Source organism: Pseudophryne corroboree, unplaced genomic scaffold (assembly GCF_028390025.1).
Source record: "Pseudophryne corroboree isolate aPseCor3 unplaced genomic scaffold, aPseCor3.hap2 scaffold_297, whole genome shotgun sequence".
Taxonomy (NCBI): domain Eukaryota; kingdom Metazoa; phylum Chordata; class Amphibia; order Anura; family Myobatrachidae; genus Pseudophryne; species Pseudophryne corroboree.
In genome coordinates, this window is record NW_026969640.1 from 44,772 (window position 1) to 65,191 (window position 20,420).

Here is a 20,420-nt window from a genome sequence, read left to right on the forward strand (position 1 = left end):
AGTATTGTTTTCTTTCAAAAATCCACTTAATTTTCTTTACCCTATTATTAAAATGGTAATTGACAAAAACAAACTACATTGTCACCAGAAGAGCAATACAACATGTACAAGTGATATATTAAAATCATCTTTCCAGCTTGAATTTCAATGATGCATTGGGGCAACGATTTTGTGAGAAACATCTTCACCCTTAAATATTTTCTTAATTCCTTTCCTGTGTGCTAATTAGATATCACCTTGTTTTCACATTAAACAGACTTCCACATGAGAAAGCAGCAAGGATGCAGTGGCGTTAATGTTTCCTGGTGTCAACCTGTATTATTTCAGTAGACATTGAAATGAGGATGCATCTTGCTGCCTTTCCAATGAAGCAAGTTTAATTTAGTAATAGGTGAAAAACCATCCCTACAAAGGTGTTAATCAGAGACTTGGCTTTGTGGACCCTTTTCAGAGAACAAATTTGTTAGCATAAAAATAAAGCCAGAAAATGAAGAGCTGTTTAATCACTCAATTGGATTTTTCTGCCAGCATTTTTCTTTTTCTCTGCAACCCACTGCTAAATTGTACTTCCTATCTGTTTTTTTATAAAATCACTTAATCAAATCTAACTCTGATTACATCAGAGAAGGCCAGGTACCCTACACCATAAGAGGGGGTTTGAAATTTTGACTTGTCTACTTAAAGATCACCAAAATCTGATAACAAGGTCAATTACGTCCCTGCTTGGGATTGAACCACCAACCTTTTGGTTAATAGCCAAACACACTAACCGATTGCGCCACGGAGACACTTTGCAAAATGTACATACTGACAAAGGCTAATAAGCATTCATCTAGAACGTTTCCTAGAAAAACTTTCAAAAGTCAATAATCTGGAGAGTTTTTGTAAGAATTTTCTTAAATCAACCAATGAAGAAACACATTGGTACTTTCCCATGATGAGTGAGTGCTTCAGGATCTCTTGCACTTACATGTGCAGCAGAGTACTGCAATGGAAGCATGCTGGGCCTATAACCCAGAGGTAGGCAGATTGAAACTATCCTCTGCTATATGCATTTTTTTTGTTAATTAAAGTAATCCAAAACTGGGATTGATATTTTAGCTCTTTTATTTTTACTTAAAGTACAATAACTTTTACCATTTTAATTTGTTTTAATAGTATATTGACAGTATTGTTTTCTTTCAAAAATCCACTTAATAGTATCTCACCTGGCAGGTAAGTATGAGTTGGGCTAGAGCTGGGGAGGGTCGCTGCTCGGGCACCCCCCTGTCAAGTGAAGGAGATCCAACTGAGGCAGCACAAAGGAACTCTTGAAAGAAGAACAAGGCTAGAGGAAGATCTGAGACAAAGAAATCTGACTTTTACCAGAGCTGACCAGAGGAAAGCACAAACACAGTCCCCCACTACCACAAATAATGCAGTCGAGTTTCCCACATTTGGGGAAATCACAGGGGTCAGCATACCCAGAATGCAATGAATGAACCTCACCCTGGGAGAACAATCTTCATGACCATGGTATCTCCTGTGCAAAATAAGTATGATTTGAGATAGGGCTGGGGAGGGCCGCTGCTCAGGCACATCTCTGTCAAGTAAAGGAGATTCAACTGAGGCAGCACAAGGGAACTCTCATCTGGGGACAACAACTGCAGGGAAAACACATATTTTCAGATGAACATGGGAGGGCAGAAGGCTGCCTAATACTGAAGCACCCCCAAACAACAAACCAAATGCAACAACTAGTGCAAGCATTCCTGGGGGAAGGTCTGCAGAAGACGGATTTGCATACGGTGATGTCATCCAAGCAGTGGGCCAAAGTTGGCTGGAACCCTCGTCTGCATATGAAAAGAGAAAAGGGGTATGCAGGGCATGGCGGCCTTTTGCGGCGCTTGGATGACCCCTCGTTCGCATTAAACACCCCCACCCTCCTTCAGTGTGGGGCTCATGTTGGCTATGCCCCAGCCCCTGAAGCATTCAAGCTGATTTCTTGCAGCAGCTGGGCACTGTAACAGCTCCAGAGCTGCTCTGTAAGGCAAGTAAAAGGGTGTGGGCCATGCAGCACTACCTGTAGTTCGCATTGTGCGTTGCAAGGCACAAATTAAGCATACGGGAGAAGTCAGGATAGTGCGCAAGGGCATAGAAGGGAGCGGCTCAAGAAAAGAGAAGTGGAAACAGACAGCAAACTAGGCTGGAGAGAGACCTGAGACAAAGAGATCTCAATTATACGAGAGCCGACCAGGGGAAACACAAATTATGCAGTCAAGTTTCAGACATTTGGGGAAATCACAGTAGCAGCACACCGAGAGTGCAACGGGTGAGCCTTGCCCTGGGAGAAGCAACTTCATGATCATAGTATCTCACCTGGCATTTAAGTAGGAGTTGGGCTAGAGCTGGGGAGGGTCGCTGCTCGGGCACCCCCCTGTCAAGTGAAGGAGATCCAACTGAGGCAGCACAAGGGAACTCTCGAAAGAAGAACAAGGCTAGAGGAAAATCTGAGACAAAGAAATCTGACTTTTACCAGAGCTGACCAGAGGAAAGCACAAACACAGTCCCCCACTACCACAAATAATGCAGTCGAGTTTCCCTCATTTGGGGAAATCACAGGGGTCAGCATACCCAGAATGCAATGAATGAACCTCACCCTGGGAGAACAATCTTCATGACCATAGTATCTCCTATGCAAAATAAGTATGATTTGGGATAGGGCTGGGGAGGGCCGCTGCTCAGGCACATCTCTGTCAAGTAAAGAAGATTCAACTGAGGCAACACAAGGGAACTCTCATCTGGGGACAACAACTCCAGGGAGAACACATATTTTCAGATGAACATGGGAGGGCAGAAGGCTGCCTAATACTGAAGCACCCCCAAACAACAAACCAAATGCAACAACTAGTGCAAGCATTCCTGGGGGAAGGCCTGCAGCAGATGGATTTGCATATGGTGATGTCATCCAAGCAGTGTGTCAAAGTTGGCTTCAACCCTCGTCTGCATATGAAAAGAGAAAAGGGGCGTGCAGGGCATGGCGGCCTTTTGCGGCGCTTGGATGACCCCTAGTTCGCATTAAACATCTCCACCCTCCTTCGGTGTGGGGCTCATGTTGGCTATGCCCCAGCCCCTGAAGCATTCAAGCTGATTTCTTGCAGCAGCTGGGCACTGTAACAGCTCCAGAGCTGCTCTGTAAGGCAAATAAAAGGGTGTGGGCCCTGCAGCACTACCTGTAGTTCGCATTGTGCGTTGGAAGGCACAAATTAAGCAGACGGGAGAAGTCAGGATAGTGCGCAAGGGCATAGAAGGGAGCGGCTCAAGAAAAGAGAAGTGGAAACAGACAGCAAACTAGTCTGGAGAGAGACCTGAGACAAAGAGATCTGAATTATACGAGAGCCGACCAGGGGAAACACAAATTATGCAGTCAAGTTTCCCACATTTGGGGAAATCGCAGGAGCAGCACACCCAGAGTGCAATGGGTGAGCCTTGCCCTGGGAGAAGCACCTTCCTGATCATAGTATCTCACCTGGCAGGTAAGTAGGAGATGGGCTACAGCTGGGGAGGGTTGCTGCTCGGGCACCCCCCTGTCAAGTGAAGGAGATCCAACTGAGGCAGCACAAGGGAACTCTCGAATGAAGAACAAGGCTAGAGGAAGATCTGAGACAAAGAAATCTGACTTTTACCAGAGCTGACCAGAGGAAAGAACAAACACAGTCCCCCACTACCACAAATAATGCAGTCGAGTTTCCCACATTTGGGGAAATCACAGGGGTCAGCATTCCCAGAATGCAATGAATGAACCTCACCCTGGGAGAGCAATCTTCATGACCATGGTATCTCCTATGCAAAATAAGTATGTTTTTGGATAGGGCTGGGGAGGGCCGCTGCTCAGGCACATCTCAGTCAAGTAAAGGAGATTCAATTGAGGCAGCACAAGGGAACTCTCATCTGGGGACAACAACTGCAGGGAGAACACATATTTTCAGATGAACATGGGAGGGCAGAAGGCTGCCTAATACTGAAGCACCCCCAAACAACAAACCAAAAGCAACAACTAGTAGAAGCATTCCTGGGGGAAGGTCTGCAGAAGACGGATTTGCATACGGTGATGTCATCCAAGCAGTGGGCCAAAATTGGCTGGAACCCTCATCTGCATATGAAAAGAGAAAAGGGGTATGCAGGGCATGGCGGCCTTTTGCGGCGCTTGGATGATCCCTAGTTCGCATTAAACACCCCCACCCTCCTTCGGTGTGGGGCTCATGTTGGCCATGCCCCAGCCCCTGAAGCATTCAAGCTGATTTCTTGCAGCAGCTGGGCACTGTAACAGCTCCAGAGCTTCTCTGTAAGGCAAGTAAAAGGGTGTGGGCCCTGCAGCACTACCTGTAGTTTGCATTGTGCATTGTAAGACACAAAGTAAGCAGACGGGAGGAGAAGTCATTATAGTGCACAAGGGTATTGAAGAGAGGGGCTCAAGAAAAAAGAAGTGGAAACAGACAGCAAACTAGGCTGGAGAGAGACCTGAGACAAAGAGATCTGAATTATATGAGAGCCGACCAGGGGAAACACAAATTATGCTGTCAAGTTTTCCACATTTGGGGAAATCGTAGGGGCAGCACACCCAGAGTGCAATGGGTGAGCCTTGCCCCGGGAGAAGCACCTTCCTGATCATAGTATCTCACCTGGCAGGTAAGTAGGAGTTGGGCTAGAGCTGGGGAGGGTCGCTGCTCGGGCACCCCCCTGTCAAGTGAAGGAGATCCAACTGAGGCAGCACAAGGGAACTCTCGAAAGAAGAACAAGGCTAGAGGAATATCTGAGACAAAGAAATCTGACTTTTACCAGAGCTGACCAGAGGAAAGCACAAACACAGTCCCCCACTACCACAAATAATGCAGTCGAGTTTCCCACAATTGGGGAAATCACAGGGGTCAGCATACCCAGAATGCAATGAATGAACCTCACCCTGGGAGAACAATCTTCATGACCATGGCATCTCCTATGCAAAATAAGTATGATTTGGGATAGGGCTGGGGAGGGCCGCTGCTCAGGCACATCTCTGTCAAGTAAAGGAGATTCAACTGAGGCAGCACAAGGGAACTCTCATCTGGGGACAACAACTGCAGGGAGAACACATATTTTCAGATGAACATGGGAGGGCAGAAGGCTGCCTAATACTGAAGCACCCCCAAACAACAAACCAAATGCAACAACTAGTGCAAGCATTCCTGGGGGAATGCCTGCAGCAGATGGATTTGCATATGGTGATGTCATCCAAGCAGTGAGTCAAAGTTGGCTTCAACCCTCGTCTGCATATGAAAAGAGAAAAGGGGCATGCAGGGCATGGCGGCCTTTTGCGGCGCTTGGATGACCCCTAGTTCGCATTAAACACCTCCACCCTCCTTCGGTGTGGGGCTCATGTTGGCTATGCCCCAGCCCCTGAAGCATTCAAGCTGATTTCTTGCAGCAGCTGGGCACTGTAACAGCTCCAGAGCTGCTCTGTAAGGCAAGTAAAAGGGTGTGGGCCCTGCAGCACTACCTGTAGTTTGCATTGTGCGTTGGAAGGCACAAATTAAGCAGGCGGGAGAAGTCAGGATAGTGCGCAAGGGCATAGAAGGGAGCGGCTCAAGAAAAGAGAAGTGGAAACAGACAGCAAACTAGGCTGGAGAGAGACCTGAGACAAAGAGATCTGAATTATATGAGAGCCGACCAGGGGAAACACAAATTATGCAGTCAAGTTTCCCACATTTGGGGAAATCGCAGGAGCAGCACACCCAGAGTGAAATGGGTGAGCCTTGCCCTGGGAGAAGCACCTTCATGATCATAGTATCTCACCTAGCAGGTAAGTAGGAGTTGGGCTAGAGCTGGGGAGGGTCGCTGCTCGGGCACCCCCCTGTCAAGTGAAGGAGATACAACTGAGGCAGCACAAGGAAACTCTCGAAAGAAGAACAAGGCTAGAGGAAGATCTGAGACAAATAAATCTGACTTTTACCAGAGCTGACCAGAGGAAAGAACAAACACAGTCCCCCACTACCACAAATAATGCAGTCGAGTTTCCCACATTTGGGGAAATCATAGGGGTCAGCATACCCAGAATGCAATGAATGAACCTCACCCTGGGAGAACAATCTTCATGACCATGGTATCTCCTATGCAAAATAAGTATGATTTGGGATAGGGCTGGGGAGGGCCGCTGCTCAGGCACATCTCTGTCAAGTAAAGGAGATTCAACTGAGGCAGCACAAGGGAACTCTCATCTGGGGACAACAACTGCAGGGAGAACACATATTTTCAGATGAACATGGGAGGGCAGAAGGCTGCCTAATACTGAAGCACCCCCAAACAACAAACCAAATGCAACAACTAGTGCAAGCATTCCTGGGGGAAGGCCTGCAGCAGATGGATTTGCATATGGTGATGTCATCCAAGCAGTGGGTCAAAGTTGGCTTCAACCCTCGTCTGCATATGAAAAGAGAAAAGGGGTATGCAGGGCATGGCGGCCTTTTGAGGCGCTTGGATGACCCCTAGTTCGCATTAAACACCCCCACCCTCCTTCGGTGTGGGGCTCATGTTGGCTATGCCCCAGCCCCTGAAGCATTCAAGCTGATTTCTTGCAGCAGCTGGGCACTGTAACAGCTCCAGAGCTGCTCTGTAAGGCAAGTAAAAGGGTGTGGGCCCTGCAGCACTACCTGTAGTTCGCATTGTGCATTGTAAGGCACAAAGTAAGCAGACGGGAGGAGAAGTCAGGATAGTGCACAAGGGTATAGAAGGGAGGGGCTCAAGAAAAAAGAAGTGGAAACAGACAGCAAACTAGGCTGGAGATAGACCTGAGACAAAGAGATCTGAATTATACGAGAGCCGACCAGAGGAAACACAAATTATGCAGTCAAGTGTCCCACATTTGGGGAAATCACAGGAGCAGCACACCCAGAGTGCAATGGGTGAGCCTTGCCCTGGGAGAAGCACCTTCCTGATCATAGTATCTCACCTGGCAGGTAAGTATGAGATGGGCTAGAGCAGAGGAGGGTCGCTGCTCGGGCACCCCCCTGTCAAGTGAAGGAGATCCAACTGAGGCAGCACAAGGGAACTCTCGAAAGAAGAACAAGGCTAGAGGAAGATCTGAGACAAAGAAATCTGACTTTTACCAGAGCTGACCAGAGGAAAGCACAAACACAGTCCTCCACTACCACAAATAATGCAGTCGAGTTTCCCACATTTGGGGAAATCATAGGGGTCAGCATACCCAGAATGCAATGAATGAACCTCACCCTGGGAGATCAATCTTCATGACCATGGTATCTCCTATGCAAAATAAGTATGATTTGGGATAGGGCTGGGGAGGGCCGCTGCTCAGGCACATCTCTGTCAAGTAAAGGAGATTCAACTGAGGCAGCACAAGGGAACTCTCATCTGAGGACAACAACTGCAGGGAGAACACATATTTTCAGATGAACATGGGAGGGCAGAAGGCTGCCTAATACTGAAGCACCCCCAAACAACAAACCAAATGCAACAACTAGTACAAGCATTCCTGGGGGAAGGTCTGCAGAAGACGGATTTGCATACGGTGATGTCATCCAAGCAGTGGGCCAAAGTTGGCTGGAACCCTCATCTACATATGAAAAGAGAAAAGGGGTATGCAGGGCATGGCGGCCTTTTGCGGCGCTTGGATGACCCCTAGTTCGCATTAAACACCCCCACCCTCCTTCGGTGTGGGGCTCATGTTGGCCATGACCCCAGCCCCTGAAGCATTCAAGCTGATTTCTTGCAGCAGCTGGGCACTGTAACAGCTCCAGAGCTGCTCTGTAAGGCAAGTAAAAAGGTGTGGGCCCTGCAGCACTACCTGTAGTTTGCATTGTGCATTGGAAGGCACAAAGTAAGCAGACGGGAGGAGAAGTCAGGATAGTGCACAAGGGTATAGAAGGGAGGGGCTCAAGAAAAAAAAAAGTGGAAACAGACAGCAAACTAGGCTGGAGAGAGACCTGAGACAAAGAGATCTGAATTATATGAGAGCCGACCAGGGGAAACACAAATTATGCAGTCAAGTTTCCCACATTTGCGGAAATCGCAGGAGCAGCACACCAAGAGTGCAATGGGTGAGCCTTGCCCTGGGAGAAGCAACTTCATGATCATAGTATCTCACCTGGCAGGTAAGTATGAGTTGGGCTAGATCTGGGGAGGGTCGCTGCTCAGGCACCCCCCTGTCAAGTGAAGGAAATCCAACTGAGGAAGCACAAGGGAACTCTTGAAAGAAGAACAAGGCTAGAGGAAGATCTGAGACAAAGAAATCTGACTTTTACCAGAGCTGACCAGAGGAAAGCACAAACACAGTCCTCCACTACCACAAATAATGCAGTTGAGTTTCCCACATTTGGGGAAATCATAGGGGTCAGCATACCCAGAATGCAATGAATGAACCTCACCCTGGGAGATCAATCTTCATGACCATGGTATCTCCTATGCAAAATAAGTATGATTTGGGATAGGGCTGGGGAGGGCCGCTGCTCAGGCACATCTCTGTCAAGTAAAGGAGATTCAACTGAGGCAGCACAAGGGAACTCTCATCTGGGGACAACAACTGCAGGGAGAACACATATTTTCAGATGAACATGGGAGGGCAGAAGGCTGCCTAATACTGAAGCACCCCCAAACAACAAACCAAATGCAACAACTAGTGCAAGCATTCCTGGGGGAAGGCCTGCAGCAGATGGATTTGCATATGGTGATGTCATCCAAGCAGTGAGTCAAAGTTGGCTTCAACCCTCGTCTGCATATGAAAAGAGAAAAGGGGCATGCAGGGCATGGCGGCCTTTTGCGGCGCTTGGATGACCCCTAGTTCGCATTAAACACCTCCACCCTCCTTCGGTGTGGGGCTCATGTTGGCTATGCCCCAGCCCCTGAAGCATTCAAGCTGATTTCTTGCAGCAGCTGGGCACTGTAACAGCTCCAGAGCTGCTCTGTAAGGCAAATAAAAGGGTGTGGGCCCTGCAGCACTACCTGTAGTTTGCATTGTGCGTTGGAAGGCACAAATTAAGCAGACGGGAGAAGTCAGGATAGTGCGCAAGGGCATAGAAGGGAGCGGCTCAAGAAAAGAGAAGTGGAAACAGACAGCAAACTAGGCTGGAGAGAGACCTGAGACAAAGAGATCTGAATTATACGAGAGCCGACCAGGGGAAACACAAATTATGCAGTCAAGTTTCCCACATTTGGAGAAATCGCAGGAGCAGCACACCCAGAGTGAAATGGGTGAGCCTTGCCCTGGGAGAAGCACCTTCATGATCATAGTATCTCACCTAGCAGGTAAGTAGGAGTTGGGCTAGAGCTGGGGAGGGTCGCTGCTCGGGCACCCCCCTGTCAAGTGAAGGAGATACAACTGAGGCAGCACAAGGAAACTCTCGAAAGAAGAACAAGGCTAGAGGAAGATCTGAGACAAAGAAATCTGACTGTTACCAGAGCTGACCAGAGGAAAGAACAAACACAGTCCCCCACTACCACAAATAATGCAGTCGAGTTTCCCACATTTGGGGAAATCATAGGGGTCAGCATACCCAGAATGCAATGAATGAACCTCACCCTGGGAGATCAATCTTCATGACCATGGTATCTCCTATGCAAAATAAGTATGATTTGGGATAGGGCTGGGGAGGGCCGCTGCTCAGGCACATCTCTGTCAAGTAAAGGAGATTCAACTGAGGCAGCACAAGGGAACTCTCATCTGGGGACAACAACTGCAGGGAGAACACATATTTTCAGATGAACATGGGAGGGCAGAAGGCTGCCTAATACTGAAGCACCCCCAAACAACAAACCAAATGCAACAACTAGTACAAGCATTCCTGGGGGAAGGTCTGCAGAAGACGGATTTGCATACGGTGATGTCATCCAAGCAGTGGGCCAAAGTTGGCTGGAACCCTCATCTATATATAAAAAAGAGAAAAGGGGTATGCAGGGCATGGCGGCCTTTTGCGGCGCTTGGATGACCCCTAGTTCACATTAAACACCTCCACCCTCCTTCGGTGTGGGGCTCATGTTGGCTATGCCCCAGCCCCTGAAGCATTCAAGCTGATTTCTTGCAGAAGCTGGGCTCTGTAACAGCTCCAGAGCTGCTCTGTAAGGCAAATAAAAGGTTGTGGGACCTGCAGCACTACCTGTAGTTCGCATTGTGCGTTGCAAGGCACAAAGTAAGCAGACGGGAGAAGTCAGTATAGTGCGCAAGGGCATAAAAGGGAACGGCTCAAGAAAAGAGAAGTGGAAACAGACAGCAAACTAGGCTGGAGAGAGACCAGATGCAAAGAGATCTGAATTATACGAGAGCCGACCAGAGGAAACACAAATTATGCAGTCAAGTGTCCCACATTTTGGGAAATCACAGGAGCAGCACACCCAGAGTGCAATGGGTGAGCCTTGCCTTGGGAGAAGCACCTTCCTGATCATAGTATCTCACCTGGCAGGTAAGTAGGAGTTGGGCTAGAGCTGGGGAGGGTCGCTGCTCGGGCACCCCCCTGTCAAGTGAAGGAGATCCAACTGAGGCAGCACAAGGGAACTCTCGAAAGAAGAACAAGGCTAGAGCAAGATCTGAGACAAAGAAATCTGACTTTTACCAGAGCTGACCAGAGGAAAGCACAAACACAGTCCCCCACTACCACAAATAATGCAGTCGAGTTTCCCACAATTGGGGAAATCACAGGGGTCAGCATACCCAGAATGCAATGAATGAACCTCACCCTGGGAGAACAATCTTCATGACCATGGCATCTCCTATGCAAAATAAGTATGATTTGGGATAGGGCTGGGGAGGGCCGCTGCTCAGGCACATCTCTGTCAAGTAAAGGAGATTCAACTGAGGCAGCACAAGGGAACTCTCATCTGGGGACAACAACTGCAGGGAGAACACATATTTTCAGATGAACATGGGAGGGCAGAAGGCTGCCTAATATTGAAGCACCCCCAAACAACAAACCAAATGCAACAACTAGTACAAGCATTCCTGGGGGAAGGTCTGCAGAAGACGGATTTGCATACGGTGATGTCATCCAAGCAGTGGGCCAAAGTTGTCTGGAACCCTCATCTGCATATGAAAAGAGAAAAGGGGTATGCAGGGCATGGCGGCCTTTTGAGGCGCTTGGATGACCCCTAGTTCGCATTAAACACCCCCACCCTCCTTCGGTGTGGGGCTCATGTTGGCTATGCCCCAGCCCCTGAAGCATTCAAGCTGATTTCTTGCAGCAGCTGGGCACTGTAACAGCTCCAGAGCTGCTCTGTAAGGCAAGTAAAAGGGTGTGGGCCCTGCAGCACTACCTGTAGTTCGCATTGTGCATTGTAAGGCACAAAGTAAGCAGACGGGAGGAGAAGTCAGGATAGTGCACAAGGGTATAGAAGGGAGGGGCTCAAGAAAAAAGAAGTGGAAACAGACAGCAAACTAGGCTGGAGAGAGACCTGAGACAAAGAGATCTGAATTATACGAGAGCCGACCAGGGGAAACACAAATTATGCAGTCAAGTTTCCCACATTTGGAGAAATCGCAGGAGCAGCACACCCAGAGTGAAATGGGTGAGCCTTGCCCTGGGAGAAGCACCTTCATGATCATAGTATCTCACCTAGCAGGTAAGTAGGAGTTGGGCTAGAGCTGGGGAGGGTCGCTGCTCGGGCACCCCCCTGTCAAGTGAAGGAGATACAACTGAGGCAGCACAAGGAAACTCTCGAAAGAAGAACAAGGCTAGAGGAAGATCTGAGACAAAGAAATCTGACTGTTACCAGAGCTGACCAGAGGAAAGAACAAACACAGTCCCCCACTACCACAAATAATGCAGTCGAGTTTCCCACATTTGGGGAAATCATAGGGGTCAGCATACCCAGAATGCATGAATGAACCTCACCCTGGGAGATCAATCTTCATGACCATGGTATCTCCTATGCAAAATAAGTATGATTTGGGATAGGGCTGGGGAGGGCCGCTGCTCAGGCACATCTCTGTCAAGTAAAGGAGATTCAACTGAGGCAGCACAAGGGAACTCTCATCTGGGGACAACAACTGCAGGGAGAACACATATTTTCAGATGAACATGGGAGGGCAGAAGGCTGCCTAATACTGAAGCACCCCCAAACAACAAACCAAATGCAACAACTAGTACAAGCATTCCTGGGGGAAGGTCTGCAGAAGACGGATTTGCATACGGTGATGTCATCCAAGCAGTGGGCCAAAGTTGGCTGGAACCCTCATCTATATATGAAAAGAGAAAAGGGGTATGCAGGGCATGGCGGCCTTTTGCGGCGCTTGGATGACCCCTAGTTCACATTAAACACCTCCACCCTCCTTCGGTGTGGGGCTCATGTTGGCTATGCCCCAGCCCCTGAAGCATTCAAGCTGATTTCTTGCAGAAGCTGGGCTCTGTAACAGCTCCAGAGCTGCTCTGTAAGGCAAATAAAAGGTTGTGGGACCTGCAGCACTACCTGTAGTTCGCATTGTGCGTTGCAAGGCACAAAGTAAGCAGACGGGAGAAGTCAGTATAGTGCGCAAGGGCATAAAAGGGAACGGCTCAAGAAAAGAGAAGTGGAAACAGACAGCAAACTAGGCTGGAGAGAGACCTGATGCAAAGAGATCTGAATTATACGAGAGCCGACCAGAGGAAACACAAATTATGCAGTCAAGTGTCCCACATTTTGGGAAATCACAGGAGCAGCACACCCAGAGTGCAATGGGTGAGCCTTGCCTTGGGAGAAGCACCTTCCTGATCATAGTATCTCACCTGGCAGGTAAGTAGGAGTTGGGCTAGAGCTGGGGAGGGTCGCTGCTCGGGCACCCCCCTGTCAAGTGAAGGAGATCCAACTGAGGCAGCACAAGGGAACTCTCGAAAGAAGAACAAGGCTACAGCAAGATCTGAGACAAAGAAATCTGACTTTTACCAGAGCTGACCAGAGGAAAGCACAAACACAGTCCCCCACTACCACAAATAATGCAGTCGAGTTTCCCACAATTGGGGAAATCACAGGGGTCAGCATACCCAGAATGCAATGAATGAACCTCACCCTGGGAGAACAATCTTCATGACCATGGCATCTCCTATGCAAAATAAGTATGATTTGGGATAGGGCTGGGGAGGGCCGCTGCTCAGGCACATCTCTGTCAAGTAAAGGAGATTCAACTGAGGCAGCACAAGGGAACTCTCATCTGGGGACAACAACTGCAGGGAGAACACATATTTTCAGATGAACATGGGAGGGCAGAAGGCTGCCTAATATTGAAGCACCCCCAAACAACAAACCAAATGCAACAACTAGTACAAGCATTCCTGGGGGAAGGTCTGCAGAAGACGGATTTGCATACGGTGATGTCATCCAAGCAGTGGGCCAAAGTTGTCTGGAACCCTCATCTGCATATGAAAAGAGAAAAGGGGTATGCAGGGCATGGCGGCCTTTTGAGGCGCTTGGATGACCCCTAGTTCGCATTAAACACCCCCACCCTCCTTCGGTGTGGGGCTCATGTTGGCTATGCCCCAGCCCCTGAAGCATTCAAGCTGATTTCTTGCAGCAGCTGGGCACTGTAACAGCTCCAGAGCTGCTCTGTAAGGCAAGTAAAAGGGTGTGGGCCCTGCAGCACTACCTGTAGTTCGCATTGTGCATTGTAAGGCACAAAGTAAGCAGACGGGAGGAGAAGTCAGGATAGTGCACAAGGGTATAGAAGGGAGGGGCTCAAGAAAAAAGAAGTGGAAACAGACAGCAAACTAGGCTGGAGAGAGACCTGAGACAAAGAGATCTGAATTATATGAGAGCCGACCAGGGGAAACACAAATTATGCAGTCAAGTTTCCCACATTTGCGGAAATCGCAGGAGCAGCACACCAAGAGTGCAATGGGTGAGCCTTGCCCTGGGAGAAGCAACTTCATGATCATAGTATCTCACCTGGCAGGTAAGTAGGAGTTGGGCTAGATCTGGGGAGGGTCGCTGCTCGGGCACCCCCCTGTCAAGTGAAGGAAATCCAACTGAGGAAGCACAAGGGAACTCTTGAAAGAAGAACAAGGCTAGAGGAAGATCTGAGACAAAGAAATCTGACTTTTACCAGAGCTGACCAGAGGAAAGCACAAACACAGTCCTCCACTACGACAAATAATGCAGTTGAGTTTCCCACATTTGGGGAAATCATAGGGGTCAGCATACCCAGAATGCAATGAATGAACCTCACCCTGGGAGATCAATCTTCATGACCATGGTATCTCCTATGCAAAATAAGTATGATTTGGGATAGGGCTGGGGAGGGCCGCTGCTCAGGCACATCTCTGTCAAGTAAAGGAGATTCAACTGAGGCAGCACAAGGGAACTCTCATCTGGGGACAACAACAGCAGGGAGAACACATATTTTCAGATGAACATGGGAGGGCAGAAGGCTGCCTAAATCTGAAGCACCCCCAAACAACAAACCAAATGCAACAACTAGTGCAAGCATTCCTGGGGGAAGGCCTGCAGCAGATGGATTTGCATATGGTGATGTCATCCAAGCAGTGAGTCAAAGTTGGCTTCAACCCTCGTCTGCATATGAAAAGAGAAAAGGGGCATGCAGGGCATGGCGGCCTTTTGCGGTGCTTGGATGACCCCTAGTTCGCATTAAACACCTCCACCCTCCTTCGGTGTGGGGCTCATGTTGGCTATGCCCCAGCCCCTGAAGCATTCAAGCTGATTTCTTGCAGCAGCTGGGCACTGTAACAGCTCCAGAGCTGCTCTGTAAGGCAAATAAAAGGGTGTGGGCCCTGCAGCACTACCTGTAGTTTGCATTGTGCGTTGGAAGGCACAAATTAAGCAGACGGGAGAAGTCAGGATAGTGCTCAAGGGCATAGAAGGGAGCGGCTCAAGAAAAGAGAAGTGGAAACAGACAGCAAACTAGGCTGGAGAGAGACCTGAGACAAAGAGATCTGAATTATACGAGAGCCGACCAGGGGAAACACAAATTATGCAGTCAAGTTTCCCACATTTGGAGAAATCGCAGGAGCAGCACACCCAGAGTGAAATGGGTGAGCCTTGCCCTGGGAGAAGCACCTTCATGATCATAGTATCTCACCTAGCAGGTAAGTAGGAGTTGGGCTAGAGCTGGGGAGGGTCGCTGCTCGGGCACCCCCCTGTCAAGTGAAGGAGATACAACTGAGGCAGCACAAGGAAACTCTCGAAAGAAGAACAAGGCTAGAGGAAGATCTGAGTCAAAGAAATCTGACTTTTACCAGAGCTGACCAGAGGAAAGAACAAACACAGTCCCCCACTACCACAAATAATGCAGTCGAGTTTCCCACATTTGGGGAAATCATAGGGGTCAGCATACCCAGAATGCAATGAATGAACCTCACCCTGGGAGATCAATCTTCATGACCATGGTATCTCCTATGCAAAATAAGTATGATTTGGGATAGGGCTGGGGAGGGCCGCTGCTCAGGCACATCTCTGTCAAATAAAGGAGATTCAACTGAGGCAGCACAAGGGAACTCTCATCTGGGGACAACAACTGCAGGGAGAACACATATTTTCAGATGAACATGGGAGGGCAGAAGGCTGCCTAATACTGAAGCACCCCCAAACAACAAACCAAATGCAACAACTAGTACAAGCATTCCTGGGGGAAGGTCTGCAGAAGACGGATTTGCATACGGTGATGTCATCCAAGCAGTGGGCCAAAGTTGGCTGGAACCCTCATCTATATATGAAAAGAGAAAAGGGGTATGCAGGGCATGGCGGCCTTTTGCGGCGCTTGGATGACCCCTAGTTCGCATTAAACACCCCCACCCTCCTTCGGTGTGGGGCTCATGTTGGCCATGCCCCAGCCCCTGAAGCATTCAAGCTGATTTCTTGCAGCAGCTGGGCACTGTAACAGCTCCAGAGCTGCTCTGTAAGGCAAGTAAAAAGGTGTGGGCCCTGCAGCACTACCTGTAGATTGCATTGTGCATTGGAAGGCACAAAGTAAGCAGACGGGAGGAGAAGTCAGGATAGTGCACAAGGGTATTGACGGGAGGGGCTCAAGAAAAAAGAAGTGGAAACAGACAGCAAACTAGGCTGGAGAGAGACCTGAGACAAAGAGATCTGAATCATATGAGAGCCGACCAGGGGAAACACAAATTATGCAGTCAAGTTTCCCACATTTGCGGAAATCGCAGGGGCAGCACACCCAGAGTGCAATGGGTGAGCCTTGCCCTGGGAGAAGCAACTTCATGAGCATAGTATCTCACCTGGCAGGTAAGTAGGAGTTGGGCTAGAGCTGGGGAGGGTCGCTGCTCGGGCACCCCCCTGTCAAGTGAAGGAAATCCAACTGAGGCAGCACAAGGGAACTCTCGAAAGAAGAACAAGGCTAGAGGAAAATCTGAGACAAAGAAATCTGACTTTTACCAGAGCTGACCAGAGGAAAGCACAAACACAGTCCCCCACTACCACAAATAATGCAGTCGAGTTTCCCACATTTGGGGAAATTACAGGGGTCAGCATACCCAGAATGCAATGAATGAACCTCACCCTGGGAGAACAATCTTCATGACCATGGTATCTCCTATGCAAAATAAGTATGATTTGGGATCAGTGGCGTAACTAGAAATTTTTCTCCCCCAAGCCAAAAAATTCTTTGGCGCTCCCCACAATTGGCACTATTAAAGGGATAAATGTGCGCGCGCCGCAAAATAGGGTGTGTGGCTTCGTTGGGATGGGCGTGGCTTTACTGTTCCAGTGGGACCTGTTGGACAAGTGGTCCGGATCCCACCTACACACGCACCGGAGGATAATCCTGTCTTCCAAGACCAGAATCTCACTCCATTGGTGGCTGCACAGTTCTCACCTCCTAGAGGGGCGAAGGTTCGGGATCCAGGACTGGATCCTAGGGACCATGGATGCAGCCCTCCGAGGCTGGGGAGCAGTCACACAGGGGGAAAACGTCCAAGGAAGATGGTCAAGTCGGGAAAGTTGTCTCCACATAAATGTTCTGGAGTTAAGGGCCATTTAATAACTGCAGACACAGTACGCACTGGGACGGGTGCCCAGCATCCTCTACGGACTAAGAGAAAAGGATTTACCGGTAGGTATTAAAATCCTATTTTCTCTAACGTCCTAGAGGATTCTTGGGACTCCGTAAGGACCATGGGGATAGACGGGCTCCGCAGGAGACATGGGCACTTTAAGAAAGACTTTAGTTCTGGGTGTGCACTGGCTCCTCCCTCTATGCCCCTCCTCCATACCTCAGTTTGATACTGTGCCCAGTGGAGACTGGGTGCTTTTCAGGAGCTCTCCTGAGCTTTCTGACAGAAAGTATTTTGCTAGGTTTTTAATTTTCAGGGAGCACTGCTGGCAACAGACTCCCTGCATCGAGGGACTGAGGGGGGAGAAGCAGCCCTACTCTCCGAGTTGCAAGGTCCTGCTTCTTAAGCTACTGGACACCATTAGCTCCAAAGGGATTAGCTCCAAAGGGATTGGTACGCAGGATCTCACCCTCGCCGTCCGTCCCCCTCGCAGAGCCGGAAGATAGAAGCCGGGTGAGTATGAGAAGAAAAGAAGACTTCAGAGGCGGCAGAGGACTTCATGATCTTCATTGAGGTAACGCACAGCACTGCAGCTGTGCGACATTGCTCCCATACACCTCACATACTCCGGTCACTGTAAGGGTGCAGGGCGCAGGGGGGGCGCCCTGGGCTGCAATATAAACCTCTTTTTGGCAAAAATATAACATATATACAGCTGGGCACTGTATATATGTATGAGCCCCCGCCAATTGTACAGTTTAAACTGGACAGAAGCCCGCCGCCGAGGGGGCGGGGCTTCTCCCTCAGCAATCACCAGCGCCATTTTTTCTCCACAGCACCGCTGAGAGGAAGCTCCCCGGACTCTCCCCTGCTTATACCACGGTAGACAAGAGGGTTGAAAAGAGAGGGGGGGGGCACATAATTCGGCGCAAATTACATACAGCAGCGCTACTGTGCAAACATTAAGTTACTGTGCTATTCCTGGGTTATATAGCGCTGGGGTATGTGCTGGCATACTCTCTCTCTGTCTCTCCAAAGGGCCTTGTGGGGGAAATGTCTTCAGTAAAAGTATTCCCTGTGTGTGTGGTGTGTCGGTACGCGTGTGTCGACATGTCTGAGGAAGAAGGCTATATTAGAGAGGAGCGGGAGCAAATGAACGTGGTGTCTCCGCCGACACCTGACTGGATGGATATGTGGAATGTTTTAAATGCTAGTGTAAACTCATTGCACAAAAGATTAGACAAGGCTGAAGCTTTGCGACAGTCAGGGTTTCAACCCATGCCTGATCCTATGTCGCAGGGACTGTCAGGGTCTCATAAGCGCCCACTATCCAGATTGTTGACACAGATACCGACACGGATTCTGACTCCATTGTCGATTACGATGATGCAAAGTTACAGCCAAAATTGGCAAAATACATTTGATATATGATTATGGCAATAAAAAATGTTTTGCACATCACAGAGGAGCCCCCTATCCCTGACAAGAGGGTACATATGTACAAGGTAAAGAAGCCTGAGGTAACCTTTCCCCCCTCACACGAGCTAAACGAGTTATGTGAAAAAGCTTGGGAATCCCCTGCAGATTTCCAAAAGGATTCTTATGGCGTATCCTTTCCCATCAACGGATAGGTTACGATGGGAATCCTCCCCTTGGGTGGACAAAGCATTAACACGCTTATCCAAGAAGGTAGCCCTCCCGTCCCAGGATACGGCTTCCCTCAAAGAGTCTGCTGACCGCAAACAGGAGATTACCCTGAAGTCCATTTATACACATTCAGGTACCTTACTCAGACCGGCAATTGCGTCGGCCTGGGTGTGTAGTGCTGTAGCGGCATGGACGGATACCCTAGATAAGGCTACTATTTTATTGCCCCTGGGGCATATAAGAGATGCTGTCCTATATATGTGTGTATGCAAACTACAGGTGGTGCTGCAGGGCTCACACCCTTTTACTTGTCTTGTAGAGCAACTCTGGAGCTGTTACTGGGTCCAGCTGCTGCAAGAAATCAGCTTGAATGCTTCAGGGGCTTGGGCATGGCCAACATGAGCCCCACACTGATGGGGGTGTATAAAGCGATCTAGGGGTCATCCAAGCGCAACCCCACAAAGGCCGCCATGCCCTGCGTGACCATTTTCTCTTTTCATATGCAGACGAGGGTTGCAGCCAACTATGCCCATTGCTTGGATGACATCACCATATGCGAATCCATCTGCTGCAGGCCTTCCCCAAGGAATGCTTGCACTAGCTGTTGCATTTGGTTTGTTGTTTGGGGGGTGCTTCAGTATTAGGCAGCCTTCTGCCCTCCCACATTCGTCTGAAAATGTGTTCTCCCTGCAGTTGTTGTCCCCAGATGAGAGTTCCCTTGTGCTGCCTCAGTTGAATCTCCTTTACTTGACGGAGGTGTGCCTGAGCAGCGGCCCTCCCCAGCCCTATCTCAAATCATACTTATTTTGCATAGGTGATACCATGGTCATGAAGATTGTTTTCCCAGGGTGAGGTTCATTCATTGCATTCTGGGTATGCTGACCTCTGTGATTTCCCCAAATGTGGGAAACTCGACTGCATAATTTGTGGTAGGGGGGGGACTGCATTTGTGCTTTCCCCTGGTTGGCTCTGGTATAATTCAGATCTCTTTGTCTCAGGTCTCTCTCCAGCCTAGTTTGCTGTCTGTTTCCACTTCTCTTTTCTTGAGCCCCTCCCTTCTATGCCCTTGCGCACTATCCTGACTTCTCCCGTCTGCTTACTTTGTGCCTTCCAACGCACAATGCGAACTACAGGTAGTGCTGCAGGGCCCACGCCCTTTTACTTGCCTTGCAGAGCAGCTCTGGAGCTGTTACAGTGCCCAGCTGCTGCAAGAAATCAGCTTGAATGCTTCAGGGGCAGGGGCATGGCCAACATGAGCCCCACACCGAAGGAGGGTGGGGGTGTTCAATGCGAACTAGGGGTCATGCAAGCGCCCCTTTTCTCTTTTCATATGCAGATGAGGGTTCCAGCCAACTTTGGCCTACTGCTTGGATGACATCACCGTATGCAAATCCGTCTGCTGCAGACCTTTCCCCAGGAATGCTTGCACTAGTTGTTGCATATGGATTGATGTTTGTGGGTGCTTCAGTATTAGGCAGCCTTCCGCCCTCTCATGTTTATCTGAAAATATGTGGTCTCCCTGTAGTTGTTGTCCCCAGACAAGAGTTTTCTTGTGCTTCCTCAGTTGAATCTCCTCAACTTGACGGGGGTGTGCCCGAGCAGCCGCCCTCCACAGCCCTATCTCAACACATGCTTTTCTTGCGTATGAGATCTCTTGATCATGAAGATAGTTCTCACAGGGTGAGGTTCATCCATTACATTTTAAAGTAGGAAGGTACAAATTACATATTCAAATTACATATATGTGCTGGATTCAAATGTTTTCCCCCCTTCCTTTCTCAATTGTGCCCATCAGCAGCTATTCTAATGTTGCTGCCAATG

General features: G+C 49.1%; 22 non-coding genes and 5 pseudogenes across 22 annotated transcripts; 1 reads left to right on the forward strand and 26 right to left on the reverse strand.

The window, feature by feature from the left end:
- Positions 1-1,375: 1,375 nt before the first annotated feature.
- On the reverse strand, positions 1,376-1,539 carry LOC135015725 (U1 spliceosomal RNA). The gene has a single exon (XR_010213920.1). It is a non-coding gene; the product is annotated as a U1 spliceosomal RNA (small nuclear RNA).
- A 986-nt stretch (positions 1,540-2,525) lies between these two features.
- On the reverse strand, positions 2,526-2,689 carry LOC135015728 (U1 spliceosomal RNA). Its single transcript, XR_010213922.1, has one exon. It is a non-coding gene; the product is annotated as a U1 spliceosomal RNA (small nuclear RNA).
- Positions 2,690-3,360: 671 nt separating this feature from the next.
- Positions 3,361-3,523, reverse strand: LOC135015656 (U1 spliceosomal RNA). Its single transcript, XR_010213872.1, has one exon. It is a non-coding gene; the product is annotated as a U1 spliceosomal RNA (small nuclear RNA).
- Positions 3,524-3,675: 152 nt separating this feature from the next.
- Positions 3,676-3,839, reverse strand: LOC135015641 (U1 spliceosomal RNA). The gene has a single exon (XR_010213858.1). It is a non-coding gene; the product is annotated as a U1 spliceosomal RNA (small nuclear RNA).
- Positions 3,840-4,534: 695 nt separating this feature from the next.
- Positions 4,535-4,676, reverse strand: LOC135015691 (U1 spliceosomal RNA; annotated as a pseudogene).
- A 152-nt stretch (positions 4,677-4,828) lies between these two features.
- LOC135015613 (U1 spliceosomal RNA) lies at positions 4,829-4,992 on the reverse strand. Its single transcript, XR_010213832.1, has one exon. It is a non-coding gene; the product is annotated as a U1 spliceosomal RNA (small nuclear RNA).
- A 692-nt stretch (positions 4,993-5,684) lies between these two features.
- Positions 5,685-5,826, reverse strand: LOC135015692 (U1 spliceosomal RNA; annotated as a pseudogene).
- Positions 5,827-5,978: 152 nt separating this feature from the next.
- Positions 5,979-6,142, reverse strand: LOC135015738 (U1 spliceosomal RNA). Its single transcript, XR_010213934.1, has one exon. It is a non-coding gene; the product is annotated as a U1 spliceosomal RNA (small nuclear RNA).
- Positions 6,143-6,816: 674 nt separating this feature from the next.
- On the reverse strand, positions 6,817-6,979 carry LOC135015653 (U1 spliceosomal RNA). Its single transcript, XR_010213869.1, has one exon. It is a non-coding gene; the product is annotated as a U1 spliceosomal RNA (small nuclear RNA).
- A 152-nt stretch (positions 6,980-7,131) lies between these two features.
- Positions 7,132-7,295, reverse strand: LOC135015740 (U1 spliceosomal RNA). The gene has a single exon (XR_010213936.1). It is a non-coding gene; the product is annotated as a U1 spliceosomal RNA (small nuclear RNA).
- Positions 7,296-7,992: 697 nt separating this feature from the next.
- Positions 7,993-8,134, reverse strand: LOC135015703 (U1 spliceosomal RNA; annotated as a pseudogene).
- Positions 8,135-8,286: 152 nt separating this feature from the next.
- LOC135015731 (U1 spliceosomal RNA) lies at positions 8,287-8,450 on the reverse strand. The gene has a single exon (XR_010213926.1). It is a non-coding gene; the product is annotated as a U1 spliceosomal RNA (small nuclear RNA).
- Positions 8,451-9,121: 671 nt separating this feature from the next.
- LOC135015694 (U1 spliceosomal RNA) lies at positions 9,122-9,284 on the reverse strand. Its single transcript, XR_010213896.1, has one exon. It is a non-coding gene; the product is annotated as a U1 spliceosomal RNA (small nuclear RNA).
- A 152-nt stretch (positions 9,285-9,436) lies between these two features.
- On the reverse strand, positions 9,437-9,600 carry LOC135015637 (U1 spliceosomal RNA). Its single transcript, XR_010213854.1, has one exon. It is a non-coding gene; the product is annotated as a U1 spliceosomal RNA (small nuclear RNA).
- Positions 9,601-10,272: 672 nt separating this feature from the next.
- On the reverse strand, positions 10,273-10,435 carry LOC135015671 (U1 spliceosomal RNA). Its single transcript, XR_010213883.1, has one exon. It is a non-coding gene; the product is annotated as a U1 spliceosomal RNA (small nuclear RNA).
- A 152-nt stretch (positions 10,436-10,587) lies between these two features.
- On the reverse strand, positions 10,588-10,751 carry LOC135015614 (U1 spliceosomal RNA). The gene has a single exon (XR_010213833.1). It is a non-coding gene; the product is annotated as a U1 spliceosomal RNA (small nuclear RNA).
- Positions 10,752-11,425: 674 nt separating this feature from the next.
- On the reverse strand, positions 11,426-11,588 carry LOC135015695 (U1 spliceosomal RNA). Its single transcript, XR_010213897.1, has one exon. It is a non-coding gene; the product is annotated as a U1 spliceosomal RNA (small nuclear RNA).
- A 152-nt stretch (positions 11,589-11,740) lies between these two features.
- Positions 11,741-11,903, reverse strand: LOC135015645 (U1 spliceosomal RNA). The gene has a single exon (XR_010213862.1). It is a non-coding gene; the product is annotated as a U1 spliceosomal RNA (small nuclear RNA).
- A 671-nt stretch (positions 11,904-12,574) lies between these two features.
- On the reverse strand, positions 12,575-12,737 carry LOC135015672 (U1 spliceosomal RNA). The gene has a single exon (XR_010213884.1). It is a non-coding gene; the product is annotated as a U1 spliceosomal RNA (small nuclear RNA).
- A 152-nt stretch (positions 12,738-12,889) lies between these two features.
- Positions 12,890-13,053, reverse strand: LOC135015615 (U1 spliceosomal RNA). Its single transcript, XR_010213834.1, has one exon. It is a non-coding gene; the product is annotated as a U1 spliceosomal RNA (small nuclear RNA).
- A 695-nt stretch (positions 13,054-13,748) lies between these two features.
- Positions 13,749-13,890, reverse strand: LOC135015705 (U1 spliceosomal RNA; annotated as a pseudogene).
- A 152-nt stretch (positions 13,891-14,042) lies between these two features.
- On the reverse strand, positions 14,043-14,206 carry LOC135015625 (U1 spliceosomal RNA). Its single transcript, XR_010213843.1, has one exon. It is a non-coding gene; the product is annotated as a U1 spliceosomal RNA (small nuclear RNA).
- Positions 14,207-14,877: 671 nt separating this feature from the next.
- LOC135015696 (U1 spliceosomal RNA) lies at positions 14,878-15,040 on the reverse strand. The gene has a single exon (XR_010213898.1). It is a non-coding gene; the product is annotated as a U1 spliceosomal RNA (small nuclear RNA).
- A 152-nt stretch (positions 15,041-15,192) lies between these two features.
- On the reverse strand, positions 15,193-15,356 carry LOC135015638 (U1 spliceosomal RNA). Its single transcript, XR_010213855.1, has one exon. It is a non-coding gene; the product is annotated as a U1 spliceosomal RNA (small nuclear RNA).
- A 695-nt stretch (positions 15,357-16,051) lies between these two features.
- Positions 16,052-16,193, reverse strand: LOC135015699 (U1 spliceosomal RNA; annotated as a pseudogene).
- Positions 16,194-16,345: 152 nt separating this feature from the next.
- LOC135015622 (U1 spliceosomal RNA) lies at positions 16,346-16,509 on the reverse strand. The gene has a single exon (XR_010213840.1). It is a non-coding gene; the product is annotated as a U1 spliceosomal RNA (small nuclear RNA).
- Positions 16,510-19,396: 2,887 nt separating this feature from the next.
- On the forward strand, positions 19,397-19,561 carry LOC135015708 (U1 spliceosomal RNA). The gene has a single exon (XR_010213903.1). It is a non-coding gene; the product is annotated as a U1 spliceosomal RNA (small nuclear RNA).
- The last annotated feature ends 859 nt before the right edge of the window (positions 19,562-20,420 follow it).